We start from the raw sequence: 26,160 nt of genomic DNA on the forward strand, positions 1-26,160 counted from the left end.
CCAGGTCATTGCCGAATCACATACCCCACATTATCATGCAAGTAATGAGACTCACCGAGTAGCCAGGATCTGTTCCCTGCGTGTCCCTCCATGTAGCGTGGTATTGTAGAGTTCCTCAAGACCATAGAATCATGGGTTGATCCAGGGAATCGGGCACAACAATGTGTAATGATCCTGATGGAGTCACACACCATTTGTACATTCAGGGAATGAAATTGTTTTCGGTTGCGGTACTGGGCCTCCATGGCATGTGGGACGACCAATTCCACATGGGTGCAGTCGATGGCACCAATGCAACCCGGTATGCCGGCAAGTGCATGGAATCCCACTTTTGTGTTTGAAATTTCCTGCTCCGAGCGTGGTAGGGAGATGTAGTCGTCTGCGTGCTGCAGGAGGGCATCGAGCACTTGCAATAGTGTCCGTGAGAACAGTGGCTGAGAAATGCCATGCAACTGTCCGACTGTGTGCTGGTAGGTGCCTGTGGCCAGGAAGTGTAGTACAGACACCACCTTCAGTAGGGGTGGGATGGCGGTTGGGCTATCTATCATGCTGACAAGGTCAGCCTGTGTCATGTCCACAATGGCGGCTATGGTGTCCCGGTCCAAACGGTAGAGGGTGTGGATCTGCTCATCAGTGAGGTTGAACGGATGTGCTCGGAGGCGTGGGATTGCGGGCTGCCTGCGTGGTGGTAGTGGCTGTGCTGGCGGCCCTTGCTGGCCCTGCCTTGGCCTCCTCCTCCTCCTGCGTCCCCTCCGTGCGGCCGGTTGTAGTTGGTGTTCGTCTTCTTCTTGGAGTTGGAGTACTTGCAGTGCTATCAGGTCCCCCAGGGCCAACATCGCGAGTCCTGCCGGTAGCATTTCGGAGTGGGTGTGGTTGTGGGAGGAGACTGGGTGTGCAATTTATGTGTTTTCAGGCTGTATGGCCTCCACCTGTGGTGATTCATTCCACCTGTGCAAGCTGCTCTCCCCTTTGGCCGAGCACGTCCCGCACACAACGCTGCAATTCGAGTAATGGCATGTATTTGTACCCGATGGCCGTGTAACATTTGTTGATATGTACATTCGGCTATGGTCCCATTGTTTCACATACAATCTTTGCAGTCGCGAACAGACTTGTGAAGGGTCAGTGGAACGTAGTACTCGAGTAACGGTGGGCCCTCATGCATCACTGTACCGAGTTGCACCGACGGGCGGGGCGTCCCATTTGTGGGTGAAGGCAGTTGCCATTTTCACACACAGCCGCACTAGATGGATCAATTTGTGATTTCAAACGGCCACAGATGCCTTTTCGACGTGATGTTGCAAATGAGGAATTCGAAGGGCGGCGCTTTCGGTTTTCAGCTAGCGGCGAGGAGATGCCCACAGGTCTGACTGCAAATATAACGTTCTATTGTTCAATGTCCTTGAGACAGGGGCCATGGCGAGGATGCAATGATTGATATGAATAGTTTGGGATGCGCAATAGCGACGTGGGCGATGAGGCCGGACGTTCCCAAATACATGTTACTTCACAACACTGGAATTACGGGCTGGGGCACTGTGGATTTTGCAGGCTGCATAACGCACAGACTCAATGGATATTTCTAATGTTATGTGAGTAAATATTCAGGCGTTTTTATACCGGGATGAGGGAATGATGAATGGATGCATGGGCAGATGATTTGATACAGAGTTTGCCATGTACAGGGCTCCTTGGAATCTATCCGCCTCCCCTGCGCTATGTGATGCAGGGCTGCCATAGTGGGACCATCGTCTATCTGGCCTTGTTGAGCCCTCCCTTTCTCGACGCGCCTTCAGACGCTTGTGTCCATGCACGTTAACATGCATGGATTCTGTTTTGACAGACGCATGCACAGGTACACTCGTTTGTGATGGTGTTTACACCTCGATATAGATGGTTATGAGTCGCAAGTGGTTTTGGGGTGGTGATGATCCTTTGGAGTGGGCTAGCATGCATATGGCTGTGGATTTAGTGTGATCATTGAAGTGAGTTGTTCGAATGTAGTTCTGATGGCCATTCTGTTCTTTTTCTTTTCTTTTGGTTGACAGGTATCTCCTCCCCTTTTGCCACTGCCATCTGTATGCCACTCCTGCAGATGGCTTTTACTCCCGACACCTGCTGCTTCGTGTTAATCAGTGGAGCAGCATTACGATCTTATGGGACGATCGCCAATGGGCCACATGCCCTTACGCAGTACTGGTGGCTCGGAGCAACATTTCGGCCTTTCAGCTGGACTAGTGCCTCCCCATTGGGACGGCCCTGCGGTTCTGTGCGCTTCCATGTTGCCTTTTCGTACGTGAATGTGGCTCTGTGTACCGTGATGGGACAGGGCGTCACACAAGTAGTAGCTGGTCATTTCTTGCGGATGCAGCCCACAATGGTGAAATGTGTTTTGGAGTTCATGGCCTAATGGCTGTATGGGCTTGGTGATTTTGTTGTGCATTAAATTTCTATTCTGATATGGGCCGTGTAGCGTTCTTCTTTGCGAGTGATGTGGCATATTCCTATTTGGGGAGCGATGTATTGTGAGGGGATCTGCTTTGGGTTCCAGCTTCGGAGTTTAGTTGCGTGGTACTGTGCTGGGCGCGTTTGCCTACGAAGCCCAGTGAGGTCAGGGATGGGGGCTGCCAATATGACAGTTTGAATGTTGTCATGCTCAGGGGCGGGGGATTGGGTTTTGTGTAACAGATGCCGGTCAGCCAGGTGGACTGGTGGAATGATGTGATTTTCGGAATATTGCTGGTCACAGGTGCCTGTGTTTGCGTGCGTTTCTGGGGGGGGGACTGTGGTCATGTCCATTGGAATGGCTTCTGTATTCGTGCCATCTGTGCCCTGCAGCTCCCATTGGCCCCTCTTGTGAATCTTTTGTTCGTTGGCATGCATGGGTGACTTGTACATTTCACTGGTTGCATTGTGACTTCATTGCACCTACGGGGAGTTGTACTTTGTGGGCAGGGAGCGGTGTACAGGCACTCAGTGGGGCCGTTTACGGTTGATTCGCGATGCCGTACTTCTCACCATGGCGGAATGGTACTTTCCGCCATGCTTGATGGCGTTAGGTACATGTCCGCTAGGGTCGGAATTCGCGTACCCTTGCGCCATGGTGGTATTTACGGTTTGGCATGGCGCGCGCGCGCGTACTTGGTGCAGTTAGCGTTGGCGTTCACTACGGTGTCGCTAATGGCATCGTACTTTGCGGTGACGGGTCATAGTCGCACCGAGCGCTATTCGATGGCGGTATTGCATTTCCGCCATCGTTTTTCGATTTCCGCCAGGGTCGTAATGAGGGCCAATGTGTTTAGTTTTGCTGGAGTGCCAGCCATAATACCGCTAGTCTGCCTACGATCTTGTGCTGAGTCCATAACATAGTTGAAATCTCCCCCCAGGGCCCACCTATCCCCCTGATTACACCAAAGCACTGCCTGGATTTCATTCGGTATGTCCAGCGCCAAAGGTGGAAGGGCATACACACAACCCACCCCACAAACCTCCCCGATCACCAACACAAATCACTGTCACGGATCCTGTGTCACATCCAGGAGCCGGAAGGGTACCCAATTGTGCATTAATATCAGAGGGCCCCTCGCCCCCCGTGGAGAAACTGGCATGTACCGCTGTTCGGTAGTTGGTGCGTTTGGAGAAAAAGCACTCCGACCAGCCAAATGTGTTTTGGTCAAGAGAACAACATTGTAGGAGTTCTGGTTAAGAAATTGTAGAACCATCCGCCTCTTAATACTTGACCTCAGCTCATTCAAATTCCAGGTTAAAAAGGAAAGTATCCTAGGTCTATTCCCTCAGCCAAACGTTTGAGACAAGCATGTATTACAACAGAGGACTCGCCCCGTTCACCCTTGTCTGGAGATGTGACAGAAAAACCTCCCAAATTGTGATCCCTTTTAGTGTCCCAATCATCGAAAGAACCCTTTCAGTCCCTCCACTCCCCCAACAACCCTGTGTGTAAACAGCTCCTCCACCCCATACCCCCCGACTAGTAGCACCTGTCGCCTGAAACCCTTAGAACCAAAACATACAACAACCCTAACAAACATAGTCAGGGGTACCTACGAGAGGCATCCCAAACCTCTTTGAGCCCCCGCCAGGAGCGCTGTACATAGGAGCTTCCGTTGCAAAACTGAACACTAATACTGTCCATAGACTGTCCTCTTCTATTCAACTGAAGAGAGGCTGACCACTGCCCCCCAGTCAGCCAGTATGCTCATGTTCTTGCACACCACCAGCGGGCCCACCCAAGTCGGACCTCTGCATATCAAACAAGGCCGGTGACTATTCCCGTTCGCGGCTCGTATTAGCCCGATCCTTAGGTGATCCAGAAACTGGCCCAGGCAGGATTTGCGTCTCCATTCAGTCCCAAGCTTCTTTAGGGGTATGAAACAGATGGAGCATGCCCTTGTGGTAGACCTTGAGCCCCTCCTCCATCTCCGGCAGCCAAAGTTGGCACAGATTATTGTGTCGGGACCTGCTCTCACTGTCCTCAGCTCGGTTTTCCAGGATGCTAAGTTTCTGCGATACCGATGCCAACTGCCTTTCCATTTTCTTGAGCACGTCTTTGTTATCAGATAGGTTGCTCTGCCTCGACCACCTGCGAGGACAAGTTGTGAAGATCCTGCCGCAGGAAGACACCTCCGAGGCCAATCCATCTATCTATCTACGCCTCTACTGAGGACCTGGAGTCCCCTATTGCACTCATGATGTCCCTGAGCGATACTCTCTGTTCTTCTCTTGAAGTGCCCACACAGGTCACCGCTGCTTCCTGCGTCTCGGCAGGAGGTGGAGGGGCACTCACCATATAGCATTCTTTCTTATTCTGCAGGCTCCCCTTTGGGTTTGTCTTTTGCTATCCCTGCAGGGATCTTTTGTGCCCAGTTAATCCTCAGCGACAGCTGGCATTCTCACTGGACTTCCAATGTCCTTGTCAGATGCAGCCGTCTGCACCCACTAGAGTCTAGCCAGTATGTTCACACGGTTACCCGGTCCACCAATAATTCAGGGCACGATCACAGCTGCAGTGCTTGACGCCACACTCCTTGTCGATGCAGCACCTCCAAGATTCTACAGAGTGCACCCACTAAACCTCAGGTGTCCACCTCTCCTCCAGCAGTCTCCAGTTCCAAACAATCTCACACCTAGGGGACCACCACACCTACGACAGCTTCCTTGCACCTGCCAGTCCTCTAGCGTACCAATTTCAGGGAGGGCAGTGCCCAAGGTCTCAAAAACGCTGGATTGCTGCCCCTGTTTCAGCACCCTCAAGTAAAGTTACAGTGGAGCCCTTCCAGGCTGGTGCAACCCAGGCATTGGTCACCACACAGCTCCTGTTGGTCAGTGCCCTCCTTGCTGTATGTTATCTGCCCATGTCTGCGAAGGGCCCAGAGCAGGGGACCAAATGCCAGGGATTTGCCACTGCCAATGTTCTTGTGGATGTATTAGGCCCACGGGGGCTGTCTTACCCTCTCCTCACAGAGGATGGTTCTCATGCAAGCAAGCTCCCGCAACAGTGTCTTCAGTGGGCAACTTTCACTGTGTGGGTGTGACGAATCAACTTCCGGGGTATCAGTGGTCCAGGGATGAATATCTGTTTCTAAACCATCACTGAACCCCACACCTCTAGTACACCACAAGGGATCCAAACAGATTGGAATACAAGTGAATCATAAGACCTACTTGTCCAATTTTGGTAACGTGGACGAAACGGCAGGCTTATCTCTACAAGGTCGTGGATCGTTGGTTAGTTGCAACACAGAGAAAATACAAGTATTACCAATGATAAAAGGTACTATCCAGTCATGGTTGTATGAAAATATATACTTTATTATTACTACAAATAGACAATTCTACCAAAAAATACTACCCACCCTCTAAAAGACCACAGAGGACAGACAGTTTCATGAAGGACAGGGATGCACTCTGGATACTGACAGGAGGGTAGTTGGTAAAGTAATCAGTCTTACTGTTCAAGATTATTTGGTTCCATCACCAAAGGGGCAAAGGGTCGTAACTGTCTCTAGGTGCTGAGAACCAGGGGGCCAGAGCCACAATGAACATGGTGCTGAAGAAGTTCTTGGTGCTTGACAGCGTCCAGGCGATTCCAGGGCGGTTTGCAGCCCTTGAGACAGAGTTAGTGGCGGGAGACCGCTGCGGGTACCAGGCGGCAGGCAGCTTGGCAAGCGAGGCTGGACGGAGGTCTGCAGGCTGTCCGACGCAGCAGCTCTGGGCCAAGAATCATTGCCTCTGTGCTAGTTCGCGGATCTGGAATGCTGGTCTAGGCATCTTGGATGGCCCTGGTGACTGCGACGTGACAACAGTCAGCGGTGCAGCCGGATGCGGTTCGAGGACTCGACTGTCTCAAAAGGTCCTTAAAAGATGGTGTAACGCTCACCTGGTTCCCACGGGGGCGCTGGTCTAGTCTGGATTCCTGTGGCCTCTTCTAGCGTGATGCGCAGGACCCGGAACACCGATTGGACAGGACCTCCAAATCGTGCTTGCCTGGCCCGTAGGAATATCCTTCTGCAGATGAGAAAGGGGATTAACAGTCTGCAGAATAGTGTGCTAGCTCCCCCCTTTCCCCCTTCCCCCTTCGTTCCTCTCTAACTTCCTCCAAACCCCGGTTGAAGCTCACCTTATGGTTTGGAAGGATGAACTCTCCATCCTGCTTCTGGTGCAGGGGCGCGTGTTCGTCCAGTTACTTCACTGGTTTTCAGAATGGCGCTGGCAAAATCCACTTGACTTTCCTGAGCGATGCGCCGTAAGTATGAAAGTTCAAAGTTCAAGTGAGGCCCCCTTTTATGTTGTGTTTCTAACCTGTGATCTGTCCTTTATTACAGGTGCAGAATGAAGGCGATGCGTCGAGGGGTTAGACTGCCGACGTGAGTAGTGATGAGGGCGATCCCTCTAAATGTCCTTATCATTCCCCAGAAATGTCTCTTGTCCTTTCCCCATAGGGGCCGGGGTACGGTACCTGCCAACAGGGCGGCGCCGACCCGAAATGTGGAAGAAAAGCCGGTAAGTATTATGGCTGTTAATCAGGCTTTCCTTCTGTGTTCCTTCTGCTCACCTTTTGTTTCTTCCTCTCTCCCCTAAGTGCAGAGATGTGGCGTCCGATGCTGACAGCCGCGATGGAGCCGGTAGATGTCTCGAGGACAGGTGAGTGAAGCGTGGCGCTGCAGCGAGCAACGCAATGCTTTTAAATGGAAGTCTTTCTTCAGGGATGCTGGCGAGAAGATTCTGGATGCAGTTAAGAAGTTTGAAATAGTCCTTGGTTTTCACCTTTCTCTTCTCTTCCTTCCTTACAGGTCTTCCAGGTTCGAGGCGGGCGTGGCTGGAGTCCAGGAGCAGGAGCAGACACGGTGAGCGTTAAGCTGCAGGAAGCAGAACAACGCGAAGCATGAGCTGCTGTCTGGGCGTGGCTTAAATAGCCTCCAAAGAAGTCCCAGGTATGTATCCTTCCCCAACTAGGTATGTATCCTTCCCTGGCCACGCCCGAGTGAAAAAATAGTCCCTATGAAAAAATAGTCCCTTTCAGGTCTCAGGGAGGCCTGAAGCGTGCAGCATGGTCTGCATCAGGTAAGTGCACAAAACACCTCCCTTTATGAGCCTGGCGCCTATGGCGCCAGGACTGATGTCCAACATGAGCCTGGTGCCAAAGGCGCCAGGACTGAGTCCAAAGAGCCCCTATAAGGGGCCGCTGGGCTTTTACCCGAGGGCATGATGCCTGCTTCCGGGGGTGCTGGGCCGGGCCTGGTGCTCCGGGGGTAGGCATCATGACAGATGGACGCTGGATGATGCTTGTGTGGCACTCCTCCTAGCTTCTTCACAGGGCTCGTGTCCTTTCAAGGTGGATGGCCCAAAGCTCAGGAGAGTGTTTGCAGGCAATGGCATTGTCCTTTGTCTAGAGACTCTCTAGCACGTCCCACCTAGGCAGCTTGCTGGCAGAACCTAGCAGGGCATGCTGTGTGCAGGCTGGGTACCGGTTCTGGAGCTGCTGGATGGGTCCTCTGAGTCTGGTATCTCCCTCTGTTCGCTGGGATATGTTTAGGGAAGGGATCTTGCTTCCCTCTTGGAACTCCTAGCCTTCCTTCACTGGCTGAAGATGTAAGGTAGACAGACAAGGGGGTGACAACATATACCTATGGCCTGCCCATCTCCCTGTCTGTTGGAGATCAAAGTGTCTCTCTGGTTAACTGAGCCCTCTGTGACTCTTGATTAAAGTGCAGGGTTCCCATGAAGTTTGTGCTGGGAGCAGACTTCCTGCCCCCCCCCCCAAACCACATATCTCTAGCCTCTGAAAGGGGTCAGCTCTGCAGGGGTTTGCCTACTGTAAATAGTGGACCCAGATATAGGTTTCACTGCCTTTTATACAGAGGGGTGAGAACTAGCTTCAAGTTGACACATTGCATACCAAAGGGGTGTTAGCCACGTCTTTCCTGTTGTCTATTCCGGCAGCCACACCCCTTCAGGGGCTTGCTTCCATTATCTCTCATTGGTATGCACTGCCACAAGCCGGAGGACAAAGGAAAGTAGATCCATGGGGCCTTTCATATTGAAATTAGGCTACCCATGCTGGAGGAAGGTGTGGCTTCCCCCACCTTTAGATGCTTCTATGTACCCGGGGCTGTCACATTCCAGCTGATGACAGGGTGTCTTCCCGGAGTACATGTACCTATGCATTTTGTGTGGGAAGCAAATGCACTGTATGTATGGAATGGCCTCACACAGTCCTCTGAGGTTGGTCTCCCATCATTCCTTTTCATTTTTTAAAAATATCAGAAAAGGCCAGGCGAGCACACTCTGCAGGAGGAGGTGGGCAAAATTTCTGCATACGCTGCTGTCTCCAGGGGACTGGGGGCATCACATTTCCAGAGGTTGCCCTGTCTCCTGGCTGTGTCTGCTCTCTGGAGTGGCCACCTCTGCTCCACTTATCCGGGTCCCCGCTCGTGCCGCCTTCTCATACACTGTGCTCCCTGGGCCTCCCGCACCCTATCTGTTTACCAGCTGATAGATGCTTGCCTCTGTCACCGCTTGCGGCTTGATCCGGGTCATCTCTCTGCAACTCCGGTGCTCCCACTGCATGCACACAGCAGGCCCTGGGTTGCTCACCAGCACCCCCCAAGTGCACCTCTGTCATCGCCAGCGCCCAGGTCAGGCTCTCCGCTCTACAGCTCGGATGCACCCGCTGCGCCGTGTTCTGTGGTTGTCATCATGCTTGTGGGCTCGCCGCTGCTGTTCACGACGCCCCGGCACCTCCCAACTTCCAGCAGGTCCATTGTCTGGGCCTGCACCTCATCTCCAATGCCAGCAACAGCCTCCGCTCCCCCAGCTGCCTCATAGAATGGCGACTGGCTTTTGCATACTTCAAAGGATTCATCAAAGCAGGGTTCTCCTGCACTGATTTGCTGCTATGATTTTTACTTAAGAAATGTCGGCGGATCGGCGGAGCGGACAGGGCTCAAGTCCACATAAGCCAGTTGTTCGACAGCGCCCCCCTTCACTGGCTGTCTTGCTCGTCCATAATGAGTGGTGGGTCAACGCCCCATCGAGCTGTCCCTGGTTCTTTGCTTATCATTCATCCAGAGCCGGCCTTGGGGGCAGCAGCGCCCTGGGCGGATATGCGCCCCCCCTTCCCAGCGCGCCCCAGGTCAACAGGGGGCGTGGCCACAGAGTGACACTTTTTTTTTTAAACCTCGCTCCTGCGAGGAGGCAATTCTATGAATACGGTGCATTAGCACCCTATTGTTCCTAAATGCGCTCTGCTGCCGCGGGCGCATTACCTAACAATGAGGTGCCTGCCGCCTCTACGCCAGCTCGGGGGAGTCCTTGAAAGACTCCCCAGAGCTGGCGTGGCGGGGGGCTAAGGTGCCTTTTGTCGGTGAAGGCGCCCGCGGCAGTGGGGCGTATTTGGTGTCAGTCAGGTGCTCAGCACCCGATTGACATTGAATGCGCCCACCTGCTGCGCCTTCTACCACTATGCCAGTTCGGGGGAGCCCTTGAAAGACTCCCCGAGCTGGCGTTGAGGAGGTTTATGGTGCCCTAGTGGGCACGGCGCGCCGAGCGGTCGCCCGGCTCACCCCCCCTAAGGCCGGGCCTGCTTTCATCATAAATTCCAATTTTGTTTTGCAGACCTAGTGGCGAACTAGCACTGCGCTCTCCTTGTTCCACATTTTATTGTGTTTACTGGATTTGGGTGTCTCAGCTCCTCTTTCGTTTTCTTCTGTGACCTCAGTGTCTCCTCGTTCACTTGCTCCCGTGGCCTCTGCATCAGTACTCCCCAGTGCGTGTGGTAAGCGGTCTTGTCGAGAGTTCACTGGCTGGACCAGTTCTTGGGACTTAAGTATCTGCATCTATTATAGGCTGATACCGTAGAACCTCTTTAACATCTGCTTTTGGGTAGTTCCCCTTTACAGTCCCTTCATCTAGAGACCAAGTTACTACACACAGAAGAGAAGTTTTTTACATGTTCACTTCAGTTTAAACCTCTTCATTTTCTCCACAAATACGTTTTATCTCAGTTTTGCCTGGCTCCAAAATTAAATCTTAAGTGGCAGCACCTGAGATTCATTCCCCACTGAGCCTTTCTTTGCAGATATCCACGTTCTTTATATGCAGTCGAGCCCTGTAAGGAAGGGCACGTGGGGAACCTAACGTTAAGGTGTACATGGGTCTGTTGCCGGCTGAGGCTAGGAAAGGAAATGCCGTTTTCGTGGGTCGTCTGAGTCCAGGGTCCCCCGCTGACTTCCCTGGCTCAGTTCACAATGGCAGACATGTTCATGAGATCTTCACGCAATCACCATGGGACAGGCTGTAAAGCCTGGATGCCGCCTGAACTGGATGGAACTCCAGAGAGGTCAATCACACGGAAGGGGGCGGGGCGTGCCAGCCGTTCTAACTCCCCTCCCGCCCATGTGCTCCTGTGCTGAGGCCAATCTCGCCCTCGAGTCTCTGCAGACACGTGCTCCTACCCCGGCAGGAGAGACCGGGCGCAGCTGCACGCGCTTAAACCAGAGCTGCTCTGCTGCAAGCGTGGCGTGTCCATGTCTCTTCACGTATGTACTGTTGCATCCTTCTACCGTTTATTGTCACGGTCCCTTTCATGATATTTCTCCTGTAAAAACCCGCGTTTCTCCATTTTCCTTTCACTTCCGGGTGTAGGCAGACTGTTGCTGCTGCACTGCTCTGCCCGAATCTAATGTTTTCCTTGGGAGTATCACGAACGTCCATCATTCTAACTCTATCCCTGTCCTGGAGGAATGCTTGACTTGTCTTCCCTATTGATGCAAAATGATGTTCTTGTGGTTCTCAACTTGTTTAGAAATCTGCACATAACGCTGCACTGATGGCACACCGAAAAGCATACATAGGGCGTTTCAAGGGCTTGGCAACAAAACCCAGGCTAAGGCGAGGTGCGCATAAAGACTGCGGACTTCAAAGGAGCTTTATATAGCACACAGCAGCGCAGGGAATGGGTCGGAACAAGACGGAACGGCGCTCGTCCAAAACAATGGTTTGCCCGAGCGCCGTTCCGTCCCCCAGACCCAGGGGCTAGCACATGACTGTGGCAGATCCTGCACCTCAATGAGCAGATCTGCTTTCAGAAGAGTCTCCTGAAAGCAATCTGCTTGTCATAGCACAGGTTGCTCTCGAGCACGAGTAACCTGCCCAATCAGCTTTGAGCAGTGGTGAAAATGGAGAAAACAAATGGTGGGGGAATCCCACAAGGGCCGGGTTGGGGTCGGTGACCGAGGAGGCAGGGTTAAGATGGGCAGAGTTGGCAGTTGACCTCCAATAAAAGGAAATGTGCAAAATAAAAATAGTTTAAAACGGCACTATTTCTTTCATGCTGCTTCTTTTCCAAACTATATATCAATTCCACTTTAAACCACTTGCATGCCACTGGCGATGAGTTACTTCACTGTGCAATCGTTTTGACCAGTGTTGCTGAGTAAACATTCTTTAAAATGCATGCACAATTTGAATTCCATTTTATTTAAAAAAAAAGTTCCCTTGGGTACTATTCGAACACGGTGATGCAGCTCCCCTCTGAAAGCAGTTGGGTGGCTGCACTGTGTGTGATGTTAATAGGGGTATTTATTTATTCAATATTTGTCACATAACTATATTTATTTATTTGCGCAATGTTTGTTGGATACAGGTATCCGACAAACACTGCATAAATAAATAATCCGGGTCCATGTATCTGACAAACAATGCATAAATAAACTGGGTCGTGACTCGACCGGGTCGTGGCAGAGGACTGTAACTTCCTCTTGTGACCTCTTGCATGGGGTCACCAGAGGAAGTTACAGTTTGCTCGCATGCACTTTGTTTTCTTCTTCTCCCAGTGCAGAGCAGGGGTTTGGGGCGGCTGACTCTGGCCGTGTCCAGAGATCTGGCTACACATCTGGTGCCAGATCTCTGATCCGGCGAGAGCCGGCCCAATGATCAGCGCTGGCTTTCAGAAGACTGCACTGGGCACTGGATACACAAACTGCCAAAGCCTCACATACTGTGAAGCAGCTGTCCGAACTGATATATATGTCATGCAATTTACAGACATCTTTGTTGGGGTGAATATTGTGACCCATCGAAACCGAAGAGTCCATTATTCTCATTAAATGGTTTCTTACTGAATCACTATAGGACATGCTTAACATTTAAAATTGTGGACATTATGATGTTCCTTTAACGCTCTTTGCTTTTGTGCAAAATGCCAGGATTGGGTTCTATGAAGAGAGACAATGTTGCAACCTGGCCTAGGGGCCACGCCCCTTTGGCCCGGCGCCCTCCTCAGAGCACTGTATCCAAGTCCAAAAGCCAACCCAGGTGTAGGACACACCAGTCAGCTCAGGTGTCTATATGTGGTGAGTGCCAGCGTAACATAGGGACACGGGGTGCTCTGCACTCGTGCTAGAAGCTTATTTCGGGTGCAAATTTGCCCTGGGGCAAGCTGTGCAAAGACCAGTGCGCTTCCTGGTGTTGTGCCAATAAAGACTGTGGTATTTTGGGCCTCACGTCTTCCCATGCCGGGCGAGTGATGCTGGTTTCATAGATTCCATCCTGAGTGCAGGTATGGGGGCTGATGTTATCTAGATTTAGGTGTTCATGCATGTTGTGCATGAAATGGGTGGTGCCAAGCAAGTGCTCTGCACATCACACTGCATACCGTGTCTAACTGCTCCGCTACACTGTAATACATCATGTACATGCTAGTTTGCACAGTGGCGATGTTATATTTTGCCCAAGTAACATTATCTGTGGGGTGGTCCATGGGAACAGGTGAACCTTTGCATTGAAGAAGCTGTGTTTTAAAGTGTTCCTTTGTAGCTGCTCTTATGGGTGGCAGGTCTGAGATTGTGGTAAAAGGTGTTTCTATGCAGGGTACACAGATGTGAAGTAAACATTATTTGCAGGCTGGATCGGGCAGGCTGTGTCAAGCAGATGTGGATTGGCAAATAGTCTGCACAAGGTCATGGCGGTTTCACTAACACCATAAGGCATTCATAGTAGGACTTGTTTCACACCATTCATTAGTCTGCATGAGGAGAGTGTGGATTTGGGAAAGTTTAACAGGGTGCAAGTGGTAAAGTTGAAGACTTTTTAAAGGGGTGTAAGGCTCCATGGGGGATCGGCAGGAGAATCGATCTTTAGGTGAGGGCACCCCTGGGCTCTAGGGACCCTCACTTTCTTCTTGTATGGTTTTTGGGTGTAAGTTATTGGCTCTTCTTGGTTCTTTCCTTTGTTATTAATTAATAATGCGCTTTACACTAGAGACCAGTCTCTAAGAACAGGACCAGGATTCGAAATGGTGTTGCTCTGCGGTGTTTTGATGTTAGATAGCCCCTAAACTATCCTATTGGTTCTTGGTTTTCTTTTGGTTCTTTGTTCATCGTTTTTTCCCACTAGTTTTTGGTTCTCATAGTGTGTCTTGGTTTTTGTTCTCTTTGTTTCTTATATTTTATCTTGGTTCTTTAGCTCTTGCTTCTCCTTTGGTTCTTCCTTAGTCTATGTTGGTTCCTTGCCCTTGGTTCTCTTCTTGATTAATGGTTATCATTGTATTGGGGTTCTTTGCTATTAGTTCTCCCCTTAGTTCTTGGTTCTCCCTGTAGTTCTTGGCACTTCTTGTTTTTTCGATTCCTTCGCTCTTGGTTCTCCTTTGGTTCTTCATTCTCTCTTTCTTCGTCTTGATTCTCTCATGCGTCTTGGTTCTTGGTTCTCGCTTTAGCTCTTGGTTAAGTCTTTGATTCTTTGATCTTTGCTCTCACTTTGGTTCTTGGTTCTTCCTTGGTTCTTCACTGGTGTTTCATTGATCTAAGAACAGTGCCATCGGTTTTTTCAATATCAATAAAATAGGTAGCACTGAGTTAGTGATAGTAATACCTGTTATTTACAGTCCTATACAACTTAACTGAGCTACAGCTCTATCTAAAATACACACGAGTATACTTCCAATTTTCACTGGACTGATCCATTCAAAAGAAAAGCCTGAGAACTTTACGGCAGCTAACGTTGTAGCTATTATGTTATACACCAAGGATGCCCTGGCAGAATCAGACACACCTTCTGGGACCCCAGAAACATGGAAAAAGGCCAAACAAGCCTTGGATTGGCTTGTTGAGATATGCTATAATAATATCAAGAATCTAGTGCTTCATGTCCGATTCCTCCTGCTTCTAAACGCCGTAATGATGTGTGTTATTATTACCTACTTAAATAGTATTCAATGTATAGACCGTAGGAGGATAAAAGGCTGAATCTGCCCGTCTGAAAATTAAGCTTACAAAGTGCAGGTGTTGCTCCCACCAGATGCGAGCAATTAACCTGTGAGCTATCCACATGGATAGTAAATGTAACTGATGGGGTGGGGCGGTTTTTGGTGGCTGTGAACGTGTGGAGATATGATGACAAGCGATAGATAAAAGGCGCCATTATTCGTGCATGAAAGAGAAAAAAGGGCTGGCTTTTGAGCAAGCTCAGGAAATCTTCCCAGGATCCAAAACGCATAACGTTAAACATGCGCAGTCTAGCGAATTACCAGTGGGCTCACAGCGCCTATTGCGATATTATTCCACCTATGAAAGGGAGTAGCACGTTTACAAACGTGTACCTGGGCAGTCTATGACGCAACTGCGCGTGTGCTGCTTTACTGACGTTAATTGCTGTTGTTGAAGAGCCAGCAGCCTTAAGGACAGCCTCCAGCCGAGCCGCATCACATCCACAAAGAGGTGGAACTCCGCACACATGCGCGCTAGTCATGCACTATTTAACATAGGGCAAAAAGGGCAACATTGGCAGTAGGCTTGATTAAATGACATGGACTGGCAGAATCAAGCCTGGTGTGCACGTGGGAGGAATACCGGCTAATTGACTTATCACTGTGCAAAGCAAGCGTTTCAAGGATGCCGTCTTTTGCCAAGTTTCATTTCAGCAGTTGATGTAAGACAGAATTCAAACTGAAACTGAAGAGTTTATCAGAAGGAACGCTGAACGATTCAGCGAATTTGGTCTGGAAAGCAAATATTCAAATTGAACAAGAAATGCCCTACACCGTGAACACGACTAATGCTATATTTATAGAAAAATAGCCATGGCTGAAACTAGTGAAAAGGCATTGAGGTTGTGGGGACACAGATGAAGTATCACATGAGTCAAGGCAGACACTGGAAGCAATATTAAGAGGCACACTTTAAATGGGGCAGTGCGGGGAATGGAGGCGTAATGCATTTATGCCTCCCCCATTTTCGAGCACCGAGAGGAGTTTAAAGCCCCTCCATCTTAGTGCTCTTTGTTTTACACCTGCATGAGATCAGGCGTAAAACAAATAGATTCTTACCGAATCCTTCTCCCCTTGGCACTTCCTAACAAACTGGCAGATTCCATAGGAACTGTATACAGACAATTGATCAGGGCGGCCCCGGTTATACAATAGAACACACAAACAATTTGATAGTGTTTATAACAAACCTCTCATTGTGTATTAATACAAATACGTACTGGAAATCATAAGTAAATGAACCTAACACATTCCCCACAAAAAGCATATCACATTGTGAGAAGCTTTTGGTACATTTTTTTAATGGTACGCTCATGCCGGCCAGGTCATTGATTTATTGACTGCGTGACTGGAGAGGGAGATGATGACAGCAGAGTCGTGGAACTGGTCTTGTTGGATTTCAGCAAAGCCTCCAAACTGTCCCACACAATAAACCTCTGAGCAAGCAACTCCGCATCTGCATGGTATGCGAATGACATGTGCTGTGCGGGACACGTGATCATTGGGGGGAGGGGCACAGCGACATCTCCCCGTCTTTCCTTTTCAAACCATTTAGCAACTATACAGCAGAGTGCCCCGAAGTTATTGCTCAACAGCAAAAAAGATTCCCTTGCGCAGGAAGTCAAACAATGAGGATGAATTTAAGGAAACAGGAAGAGGACTCCGAGTGATGTCATCCACGGAGGGATCACAGCGATGTCGACCAGGATTCGATTCAGCCAAGCAAAGAGTCTGGCAAAAATTGCGGACGGGAATGTGTAAATGGTGGCAAGAGTCTGGCACAGTAGAACTAGCAGGTGGGCATTGCCATATAGCTTATTTGCTGTTCACACTGCCATTTAGCCCCCACCATGTAATCCCACAGAGTATTGTACTGTTACAGACAGCCCACATGTGGGCCGCGAGGCGAGCATGTTGCAAGCTTTGCACTGGGAATCAAGTCGGAGAGACTTGCATCTTTAAAGACTGGGGCAGACAATCCAGAGAATGGACTTGTATCCCCCTCGGTGTGTACCCCATGTAAAGCCCTCTATTACATATATACCATGCATACAAGAGGTAGTTACTGACATTAAGGAATTACATCGATACAAAGCTCAAAAAGTGTCATGATGAGAAAAAACATGAAATCTCGAATTTGAAAATGCAGATTAAAGAAAGAAGTTGAACTTTGGCATAGCTATTCTTCAGCTGGATGAAGTGGGAAGAGTGATGAGGTAGTCCTGAACAGGTTTGTTGCATAAGGGTGTTAGCCAAGACCAACAGATGTGTCTCTGAGGGGGTGGGGGGGAGGGGTGCAACCCCGCTGAGAAGAAGCTGGTTTATAAAAGATCCAGGAAAGGAAGTGCTATGGAAGGTAGGGTGTAGGTGAACCATTCTGTGTTGCACAGGGGCAACGCGCTGGTGTTGGAAGCAAGATCATGCAGAGCAACAGAGGTTCGAATCCCGGATCCGCGCATAGAAATGGAACTCAGGTACAGTATAAGGTTAGGCGCATTATAAAAACCCAATGAAACCACACAATTTCACATCTTGATTGCATTGGACTTTTAATGTAATAGATAATTCTTTTTTGTGGAATGCAACTTTACCCATTCTGTCTTTATACTTTCCAAATATTCACACGCAATCGATAGAGGGATTTATTGACCTCTAATATATGAGTACTATAAAAGAGGAGACGTCACTCGCTGCCGGTTGCCTGGCTACAGAACAAGGAGTCCTAAAGTGGCTCATGGTAGTGGGTGCCTCATCAAAGATTCTATGCAGATGGGCGGTAAATGCTCCGAGTTGCCTTCTAGCAGCAGTGGGTGCAAATGCGAGAACAAAATCCAAAATGCAAGGGGTTAGACACAGAGGAATAGCAGAAGTGTGAAGATGGCAAAGTTGTAGACCGAATAGGGAGCCCTGTGTACCAATACTCTAGGGGCAGTGTTGAAGCTGCATCTGAAACCCAAGAAGACTATTTCCATGGCTCTTCTGCCATCATCTACAGGTGAGGCAATGAGAAACTTGGCGGGGCGACAACAGTCTTATCTGCTGTCTGTGTGTTATACAGTATACAGAATAAAGTACACTCGGCTACACCATCCAGCACTGGTTTTATTCGGGCCTCTCCCTCCAACAATATAAGCCCATACATACATTGCAATCGGGAGTCCTATGCACATCATGGCACTGACGAGCGGAAGTCCTGTGCGTTTACTTATTCCGCCAACTCAGCTGTGCAAATTGCACCCCAACCAGAGAGGCAGGTTCGTGCGAAAACCCACGCATTGTGTGAATGTATTTCCTGCTCATCAACCCTTGCAGTGCGGGGTTCCAAAATGCAAAGGCCTGCTTCAGGAAAATCCTGCCAGCCGGGCTGGATACTACCAGCTCCGGTGGCTGTGCTCACGTGCCATGTGCCTTGTGTCACCACTTCAAGTCAGCAGATGAGTGGGTGTCACTTTCCAAGACCCCCCGATTAAAAACAAGGCGTCCGATCCAGCAGATTTGATGTTTTGAGAGAGAGGCAGGCACTGAAAGAACAACCCTGTCTGTCAAGCATCCGCGCTCCGCTTTAAATGAACACATGGTTTAGCCAGCAGGACGTTGTTATGCTAAAGGGTTTCTATGGAATCGGACCTTTGTGCACCTGTTGCACGCAGGTGGATTGCATAGGAATCTATTGTAAATTGTAATTTGTGTCAGGACATTGTTTATTGCGAGAGGAATTTCCAGTTTGTTCCAACACATGTGGAAAACAAGCATGCCATGAGTTGTGCCCGTTTTCACTCATTGTTTTCCACTACGTGTTAGAAATTGTTAAAATGGCACACGGAGGACCTTTTGCACTGAAGTGCAAATCTGAAGTGGTCCCCTCCTTGCAATTGACTCTTACAATTAAAATGCGACAGATGAGTGACAGTGCAGGCTGTCTCCAGTTCGCACATTTACAAGATGAGAGCTTACGTTTACCCATTAATGTGCACTGACAGCATTTACATTTATATGTGGGAGAAAAATATAAACACTTGACACATAAGAGAAGTGACGCATAGGACGAAAAAGTAATTTGCCAAGAAGGAATGCAGCAATTAGGATAGAGGTGTTCTGTTCCAATGTCAGCAACTTGGTACTTCAATACATGTCCTCCGTGGCCTCTTCTTGCCTTTCATGTTACGGGATGCCTCTTCATCCAGGTGCCAGTGGACTTCTAAGCATTCCCACGTTGGTTAGATAGGAACGCTGAAGCAGATGGAAACGATTTGGTGAAGATCTTGTTATTTTGGACAAGGAGTGAAAGTGAGATTAGAGTCTGTGCTCAAAATGTCCACAAAATCATAAGGGTCCCAGAAAATGCATTGCACGACCACGGACTCCTCAATGACAGCCCCATACGCGACATCAAATGATCCTCAAGTCTGGTGATGAACCAGAGTCTGCTTGTTATTGGACACCTGAGATTTTGACAATATAATAACAAGTTATTGATAATGGGCACCATCTTCCAGCTATTAAAACTACCAACATCTAAAAGGCATACCCACTTAGCGGATCACTAACCAGATTGCTAAATAGGGGAGAGACCTGTTGGAGGTAGTGTTTGGTTTATTTGGTTTATTTCAAAGAACCCACACTTTGGCAGATATGGAAATGGAGTGCTTCGAGCTACACTGATGTGCCAAGTTCACACAACTTAAGTGAAGAAGCCAGGCTCAGAATCCATATATTCTGGTTGCAAATGCTGGAGATGAGCCATTAAACCACCAATCTCTTTTCTTGTCTAGTCTAGTTGTTTAATAATAAATTTTATTATGGTGTCAAATATATATATAAGGAAACACCCTTTTTGCAGCTAAGCAGAGGAAAGAACAGGAAGATTCCACAATGTTGACCAAATTAGGGAAGCTCTGATCTTCTGGTTCCATACTTTTCATTTTATCCACTAGGACTGGTCTTTTAGTTTCTTGCATTTTCCATTCTCTCCTCCATCTATCTCCCCTTCCTTCTGATTTCCCCTGCTTCCCTATACCTGTGGTCGGGGTCTGGTACTGTTGACTGATGGTGGACATGTACATGCCACAGGCAGTGCTCTTTCAGGGCATATTGCAGGATGAATGGGGTTGGAAATAAGCCTGTCTGGGGTGGAGACTCAATGCAAGGACCTACCGTTGGATGCTAGGTGGTGTGTGGAACTTTACATGTAGGGTGTTTGGGTGGATAGTCTGGGTGGAGATGCTGATGGAGATTGGGAATGTGCCTTTGAAGGGATGAGGAGGGGCTTGGGCTTTGTCTGTAGGATTAAAGGATTAAGGGATTGGAGAGAGTTTGGGAATGTTTTAGTGGGGGGCGGGGAGTGTGGAGATGCCCATGGCTGTTGATAGTGAGGGTGGGGCTATATTTGCAGGTTGCAGATGAGGCATGGAATTTGTAAATAATTCAGTCTGATCTGCTTGATATGTAATTATTGGCAATCCTGCATGAGATCTTTTTGTCTAATGTATCTCACTGTATCTGATGTTGCATTGTCTTTATTGATAATGGAACATAGCATCAGCCAGTTGATCATTACATCAACTCCTCTACCTGCTCTTCATTATTGTTAACCGTGCCCGCACTGCTAACTCTTGCCTGCTGTCAGTGCCGACCACTTCCCTGCTGGTCAATATTGCAAACTCTGCTTGATGAACCTTAATCCTAATCCTGTTTGATGGCCATTCCTGTCAGTCCCATGTCAGAGCTTGCAAACTCCACTAGCCCAATAGCATTGGCAAGTAGTTTTTTTTATAAAGGGCAAGTACCATTTGCATGATACTCAACCTTGCTGGCGAGTATGCGGATGTTAGAAACGTATTTTTCATTTACTGCAAAGACACTTTGTTTGCAGTAAGTGACAAATACAAGTTTCACTGTGCATGCTTGACAGCATTGCACCAAATATGACGTGTGCTTATAGCGACATACACCATTTTACAAAAAGTACTGGTAATTATTTTGTCACCAGTCTCGTTGGGGCAAGTGCATTTCTCTTAGTTCGAGTATGTAAACTAAAGAGCTCGCCTGGCAGGTCTAGTGGGACTTTTAAGAATTTGCAATGCCTGCATTTCATTAGCTAAACAGTGTAGGTATCCATGGCATGTGTGACATTTTATGTATGGGGTAGAATTTTCAGGGCTGCTTCAACTGGAGTGGAGCAAAGTAACCATTATACTTTGTTGTTTCAGAAGTATGACAGTTTATAATTGTACATGTTTCAAAATTGCCAGGGGCTGGGAGTTATGTGGCTCTAAGTTCTAGCCAAGGGAAGCAAGGTTAGCTTGAAACCAACAGCTACCAAGAGCTACTTTTGACTCCACATGCAAGTGATGCCATACAAGCATAGCGATGTTATGTTAACGGTCTATGTTTAGGAATGTGTATTGAAGAGAATAAAGGACACTGCTAAGGGACGGTTCCATGTCATTTTATCGACAGTAATTACTTTGTTGTAATTTACTATGAATTGATTACTTTCAAACTTTACTTTGGGTTTTTCTTTTTAATTTTGGGGGGTTCCTCCCATGCCTCACCTTCCCCTTCATTACTACTACTCCCTAAAACCCTCCCCACCCCGCTTCTACCCCTTAAATACCCATATTAGTTGAATCATTTCGAAGTAATTAGTTTGTATTACATTACCACAAAGTAATTACTATTGATGAATGAACAGGATACCGAGAGGGACCATTTAAAGGCTATTCGATGAAAGTTAATGGACAACAAGGTTAGTATGCATCTTGTACACAAGTTAGATTAGCACACACTAAGTACTAGCTCCTGGTTCCACACAGGTATCACCTGCATAACAGGTGATACCTGATAAACAGGAGCTTCTATTTGCTCCTAGTTAACACATCCTAACTTCTATACCTACTGTACTTGACTAAAATTATGCTAAATAAATTGTGACAGTGATCACTCGGTTGCTTTTTACAATTAGTCCCAATGGTACAGAGTGTCTTGAAGAAGCCACTTCTCAACAAACCCAGCAAAACAGAACGAAGAAGTGCAGCTGCTTTGGCAATGCAGGTCCTGGTGCAGTCTGATATTTTTGCTCTAGAGGGAGGATGATGCCTGTGATCATGAAAGAAGGAAAGCAACATCTAGAAAAGCACGCATTTGATAAAGAGGAAGACTTGTGTAGCCTCCAGCCAGCGACACCCCGGCACGAGCACTGCAATTCGACGTTTGAATGGCGATCAGTTGCCCATTGCTGTTGGGCTTGCCACTTCCCAACATGTGTTTTCAGGTATACCTTGGAATAAATGTGAAGATTTTGTAAGCAAATTGCAAAGTGCCTTTGACTTGCATGGTAGGAGATGCTAAGCGTCAATGACCAAGACTGACAAAGTAACTCATGTTTCACGAGAGGCAGGGCAGGTCAATGGAACACTAGTGCAGGTGGTAAACCAAATTGTGGGAAGCAGAGCTGATTTTGTCATCCGTCCTCACCACAGAATCACCCAGTGCTGAGTTATGATTTTCAGGGGGTTCTAAGCACCGATAACTTGGAGAACGCGTTCCTTGTAGTTTACACTAGTTGTTGTCATTAAAAGTACACATTTCGAATATTTTTACAAAAGCTTTGCAGCTGCATTTCTCTTGAACCCAGGATTTTTTGGATGGCGGGGTGGGGAAGGTTACCACCGAGTGTGCCGGTGTTCTGAGAGACTTGGCACACATCTCGGGTCCACTTGTCACTACTGTTCAAAAACCTAAATGAAACTTGACAATGGTATGATATTGCTATGGTGACATCAGTAAAACTGTGGCATACATGCCAAGCCTCCCGATTTACTCGAAAAGGCTCCTGATTTTGAAAGTAAAAATATTGTCATTTATCTCTTTTTTACGCCTAAAATAATTCTAACCCCAATTGCAGCCCTATGGGAAAAATCATTCCTCCGGTTTTCTCTGACCAAAACTCCCTTCCAGGTGCTTCAGAATGTTGGCATCTATACTGTGGAAGAAAATACCAAAGTAGCAGGTAAAGGAAATGTGGACCTTAGTGGACTCCGCTCTTACCTCTGTCCCATCTTCAATAGGGTATCGCTGTTGTGCTCCCATATCTGTATGGGGGTTGGAGTGTGATGTGCCAACGAAGCAGAGAGGGTTGACCTTAAAGACCCTGGACAGCTTGGTGCCTACACCATTCTTGCCAACATGACCCATTCCAATCTGTAGGTGCTTATCCAGCCATGGTTTTTTCTTTGCATTCTCTATAGGACGCCAGGACACAAGCAGGAATTTTATCGCGGATGGTTGCTTTAAGGGATGCAACATGAAATAATATCGTTTTGCAAAGGTAGCGGGCACCCCTCTCTCGAAAGAACAGACTTGATAACCTGTTCAGTGGTTATTAACCACTTGAGAGTTCGCAGCCACTGCTTTTACTCACTGTGCCTTTCACAGATGGGAAATATCCATTTGCATATCAGTCTTTGTCCTGCCCAGGGGCAGTCCAGCACCTGGGATTGGTAACCCTAGGTCTCCTGGGGGCAACCAGACGTGGTCTCCCTCTCACTGTGCTTAGAGAGGCATCAGCTTCACCTCACTGATGATCCCCAACAAGGGTGAAACACGTGTATGGGGCTGCTGGTGGTCCTCTCGTTCAGGTTGGAATTGCCATTGCATTTCGGTGCTGGACTGCCCCTGGGCAGGACAAAGACTGATATGCAAATGGATATTTCCCATCTGTGAAAGGCACAGTGAGTAAAAGCAGTGGCTGCGAACTCTCAAGTGGTTAATAACCACTGAACAGGTTATCAAGTCTGTTCTTTCGAGAGAGGGGCGCCCGCTACCTTTGCAAAACTATGAAATAATATTGATATTATATATATAATCATTGCCACTAATAAGGCACAGAGATCACATATTTACTAAGTAGATCTTGGTAATAATATTGTAACTAGAATACCATATATATATATTAAAAGATGGCTGAACTATAAAGAGAAAACTATCCATTCTTTTATTTTTATTTGTGGGGAATTACTTATAAGTAATTCCAAATGGCACCTGATGGTGCAGGACGCCAGAAAACATGCAGGGGTTTTACTGCGGATAGTCGCTGAATTGCGAGGTAAGGACTAGGTATTATGAACAAAAAGATAGAGTAAGTCTTCTCTATCAAAAACTGGTGCTCGCAGTTGGCCCTAAAGAGGGCTGCACATTCGGAAGATTATGTATCAAATAGTTTATCCACAGCATTTATAATTATAAATTATCGCCATCAAATGTGATGATTAATGGAAATGTTTATTCACATCCCTTTTTCGTAGCTCTTTTTGAATATTATTCTATCATATTCAATGAGGCTGCACCAAATCAGGTTAGGATTATATGTACAGATGCCAATGCATTTCGGTTACAAAAAACCTTCATCAGGGCGGTACATTGATTCAGTGATCTATCTGCATTAACCAACATTTCAACAATAGTCAACCATAGTGTAACAACAATGTTTCAGATGAACAAATTTAAAGACATACCAGATCCAAGTGTTCCACAACGGAGAAAACATGAAAAGAAAAAAGCAAAAAAGCTCTATGTCAATGACTGAGTATCTGTTTATAACGCTAATTAGCAAAACAATGTTTATGAAAAACTTCCCATACCTTAAGTTTCAAATAATTCTCAAATGTTATTCCATATGTGTGAGAAGCAACGGGTCGAGGTGCGGGCTCCTGTAAAACCCACAGGGAAACTTATCAATAACATGAAACATTAATTGAGGCCGTAAGTACGGGGAAAATGGAGTCAACCTTACCTGTCAGCAACACTGTGTCAGTGACAACTGCATTCGCAAATGCCTATTTCCGTATTTGAATGTTTCCATGGTGACCCAACGGCGTCGTGTAGGTGCACGTACGCCTTGGGTCCCACCTTCATGACATCACAGAAGGCGGGACAATCACCATGGGAGCGGGGAAGCTTTGTAATTTAGTACATAGAAAACTCAAAATACGTGCGCTTTCTCAACAGAGAAAAAGCGGCTGTGGCGCTGACACAAAATCTTACATACCTCATAGAGAGGCCAAATGGCAATCAGGTAAACAGAAAGTTGCACAAAAAAATGTCATTTCAAGCATATAACTCCAAGAACGTCATAAGAACAAAGATATAAATAGTTATAAGTAAAGTTTGCAAAGATACGTAGCGGAACACAGGGAATTACCAACAGTTGCAATTTTAAAGTATGTGTTTGTAAGCCCAAGCTGGGGCATATTCTGGTGCATTTCTCTATCCACAAATAGCGAACTATTAAATAGAGGTGTCCATCTTAAAACGCTTAATTTTCTTAAACAAGGAGACATGCTTAGATTGCAGGGTATCCCAGACGGCTCGACAACAAGGTGCATCCCTAGGAAGGACTAGGTATTAGGCATGCAGTAAAATACAAATGATATACCTAAATACCTTGTTCCTAGCAAAAGGAAACCGTGAGTTGCTCGACGCATATATCTGGTTTATAGGCTATCATACCTTGTGACATTCTATTGAAGCATGGTACATGAACTAGGTCAAATCAAGGATCACAACTATTTGATTTGAAAGGCGAGAGCCTGGAATCTAAAATGTGGACTTGGTGATTCATAGATAATTGAAAGTAATATACCAATTAACACTTATATAAGAATTATATTTTCTATAAAACCAATACATTGGGTAGTTGCTTATTCTAGAGCTCTTACGAATTTGAATTAAATAAACTAAATCTACTATTCCGGTGAACCAAATAGTAGATTTAGGTATTCAGCCGTATACCGAATAGTTGGACAAGTATTCGCCCAGAGCTGAATACGGAGCCGAATAGTTGCCTTATCTAGACAAGAAAACACACTTTAAAATATGTATATACATTCTTTATTGCATTTCTTTTCTTTGTTTTCTACTGAAGATGTTTGTGTAAACCATGAAAAGAATAAATCGCCAGAAAAGAAACTGTTCAGTAAGAGCACAGTTTCTATTGTTATGCGTTCATTGTTTTCTCCTGTTGGGCAGGGTCCAAGTAACTAAGACTAGCCCCAAATTATAGTATTCATGTATGCAATCATTGTGCAGGGAGACTGGCATTTGTCTACTTGGACTGTCAAATGTTCATTTTGGGCCCATCTTTAGCCTTCTGGCTCCAGCAAGGCACTAAAACACAAAAGGAGTGATTACATCAATTGGCACCCTGCTGACTGCTGGAGTGCTACTGAATACAAACCTTTTGGGATGTTAAAGTGGCGCTTTCTCCCTGTGGTAATGAGTGGGGATGAGGCATTTGAAAAATGTCTTTTCATGAATACATAGTATTTATTTTATCTTTTGGGTGAGGTATGTTTGTGGTGTTTTGGGACATAGCAAAA

General features: G+C 47.3%; 1 protein-coding gene across 3 annotated transcripts in view; it reads left to right on the forward strand.

Annotated features, from left to right (window-relative positions):
- Positions 1-26,160, forward strand: part of BAHD1 (bromo adjacent homology domain containing 1) — an 841,837-nt gene that overhangs the window by 182,764 nt on the left and 632,913 nt on the right. Inside the window, exon 1 of one of the 3 annotated variants that reach the window (XM_069637541.1) lies at positions 10,932-11,057. The exons of the other annotated variants lie outside the window; for them this stretch is intronic. The gene's annotated coding sequence lies outside the window, so the exon portion shown is untranslated. Of the gene's footprint in view, positions 1-10,931; positions 11,058-26,160 lie in introns of those variants that run through there. 3 annotated transcript variants of the gene reach the window in all.

This window comes from Ambystoma mexicanum, chromosome 14 (assembly GCF_040938575.1).
Source record: "Ambystoma mexicanum isolate Mex_15411 chromosome 14, UKY_AmexF1_1, whole genome shotgun sequence".
NCBI lineage: Eukaryota > Metazoa > Chordata > Amphibia > Caudata > Ambystomatidae > Ambystoma > Ambystoma mexicanum.